Source organism: Cebus imitator, unplaced genomic scaffold (genome assembly GCF_001604975.1).
Source record: "Cebus imitator isolate Cc_AM_T3 unplaced genomic scaffold, Cebus_imitator-1.0 Scaffold247, whole genome shotgun sequence".
NCBI classification, from domain to species: Eukaryota; Metazoa; Chordata; class Mammalia; order Primates; family Cebidae; genus Cebus; species Cebus imitator.
In genome coordinates, this window is record NW_016107562.1 from 1,427,664 (window position 1) to 1,430,581 (window position 2,918).

The following is a 2,918-nucleotide window of genomic DNA, read 5'->3' on the forward strand; positions in this document are numbered from 1 at the left end:
GTCTATATCTCTGTTTTGGTACCAGTACCATGCTGCTTTGGTTACTGTAGCCTCGTAGTATAGTGTGAAGTCCGGTAGTGTGATGCCTCCAGCTTTGTTCTTTTTGCTTCGGATTGTCTTGGCTATGTGGGCTCTCTTTTGGTTCCATATGAAGTTTAAGGTGGTTTTTCCAGTTCTGTGAAGAAGGTCAATAGTAGCTTGATTGGGATAGGATTGAGTCTATAAATTACTTTTGGCAGTATGGCCATTTTCACAATGTTGATTCTTCCTAATCATGAGCATGGAATGCTTTTCCATCTGTTTGTGTCCTCTCTTATTTCCTTGAGCAGTGGTTTGTAGTTCTCCTTGAAAAGTCCTTCACATCCGTTGTTAGTTGTAGGTATTTTATTCCCTTTGTAGCAATTATGAATGGGAATTTGCTCTTGATCTGGCTCTCTGTTTGTCTGTTATTGGTGTATAGGAATGCTTGTGATTTTTGCACATTGATTTTGTATCCTGAGACTTTGCTGAAGTTGCTTGTCATCTTAAGGAGATTTTGGGCTGAGACGATGGGGTCTTCTAGATATAAAATCATGTCATCTGCAAATAGAGACAATTAGACTTCTTCTTTTCCTAATTGAATACCCTTTATTTCTTTTTCTTGCCTGTTTGCTCTGGCTAGAACTTCCAACACTATGTTGAATAGAAATGGAGAGAGAGGGCATCCTTGTCTAGTGCCCGTTTTCAAAGGGAATGCTTTTGTTTTTTTTGCCCATTCAGTGTGTTATTGGCTGTGGGTTTGTTGTAAATAGCTTTTATTATTTTGAGATATGTTCCACTGATATCTAGTGTATTGAGAGTTTTTAGCATAAAGGGCTGTTGAATTTTTGTTGAAGGCCTTCTGTGCATATTGAGATAATCATGTTGTTTTTGTATTTGGTTCTGTTTATGTGGTGGATTATGATTATAGATTTGCATATGTTGAACCAGCCTTGCATCCCCGGGTTGAAGCTTACTTGATCGTGATAGGTAAGCTTTTTGATGTGCTGTTGCATTGGATTGCCAATATTTTTTTGAAGATTTTTGCGTTGATGTTCATCATGGATTTTGGCCTGAAATTTTCTTTTTTAGTTGAGTCTCTGCCTGGTTTTGGTATCAGGATGATGTTGGTCTCATAAAATTAGTTAGGGAGGATTCCCTCTTTTTGTATTGTTTGGAATAGTTTCAGAAGGAATTGTACCAGCTCCTTTTTGTACATCTGGTAGAATTTGGCTGTGAACCCATCAGGACCTGGACTTTTTTTGGTTGGTAGGCTATTAATTGCTGTCTCAACTTCAGACCTTGTTATTGGTCTATTTAGGGATTCAACTTCTTCGTGGTTTAGTCTCGGGATGGTGTAAGTGTCCAGGAATTTATCAATTTCTTCTAGATTTACTGGTTTATATTTTTAGAGGTGTTTGTAGTAATCTCTGATGGTAGTTTGTATTTCTGTGGAATTGGTGGTGGTACTCCCTTTATCATTTTTTATTGCATCTATTTGATTCTTCTCTCTTTTCTTTTATATTAGTCTGACTAGTGGTCTATCTGTTTTATTGATCTTTTTAAAAAACCGGGATTTATTGATTTTTTGAAGGGTTTTCTTGTGTGTGTGTCTCTATGTCCTTCAGTTCTGCTCTGATCTTAGTTATTTCTTGTCTTCTGCTAGCTTTTGAATTTGTTTGATCTTGCTCCTCTAGTTTTTATAATTGTGATGATAGGGTGTCGATTTTAGATCTTTCCCCACTTCTCATATGGACATTTAGTGCTATAAATTTCCCTCTAGACTGCTTTAAATGTGTCCCAGAGATTCTGGTGCATTGTGTCTTAATTGTCATTGGTTTCAAAGAACATCTGTATTTCTGCCTTCATTTCATTATTTGTTCAGTAGTCATTCAGGAGCAGGTTGTTCAGTTTCCATGTGGTTGTGTGGTTTTGAGTGAGTTTCTTAATCCTGAGTTCTAATTTGATTGCACTGTGGTCTGAGAGACTGGTTGTTATGATTTCCATTATTTTGCGTTTGCTGAGGAGTGATTTACTTCCAATTATGTGGGCAATTTTAGAGTAAGTGCAATGTGGTGCTGAGAAGAATGTATATTCTGTGGATTTGGGTTGGAGAGTTCTATAGATGTTCATTAGATCCGCTTGGTCCAGATCTGCATTCAAATCCTGGATATCCTTGTTAATTTTCTGTCTCATTGATCTGTCTAATATTGACATTGGAGTGTCAAAGTCTCCCACTATTGTTGTTTGGGAGTCTAAGTCTCTTTGTAGGCCATTAAGAACTTACTTTATGTATCTGGGTGCTTCTGTATTGGGTGCATATATTTTTAGGATAGTTAGCTCTTCTTGTTGCATTGATCTTTTACCATTATGTAATGCCCTTCTTTGTCTCTTTTAATCTTTGTTGGTTTAAAGTCCATTTTATCAGAGAGTAGGATTGCAACCCCTGCTTTTTTATGCTTTTCATTTGCTTGGTTAAACTTCCTCCGTCCCTTTATTTTGAGTCTATATGTGTCTTTGCATGTGAAATGGGTCCCCTGAATACAGGGTCTGACTTTTTATCTAATTTGCCAGTCTTGAGTCTTGACTTTTTATCTAATTTGCCAGTCTTTGTCTTTTGATTGGGGCATTTAGCCCATTTACATTTAAGGTTAATATTGTTATGTGTGAATTTGATCCTGCCCTTTTGATTCTAGCTGGTTGTTTTGCCCGTTAGTTGATGCAGTTTCTTCATTGTGTCAATGCTCTTTACCATTTGGTTCATTTTTGCAATGACTGGTACTGGTTGTTTCTTTGATGTTTAGTGCTTCCTCCAGGAGCTCTTGTAAGGCAGGCCTGGTGGTGATGAAATCTCTCAGTAATTGCTTGTCTGTAAAAGATTCTATTTCTCCTTCACTTAG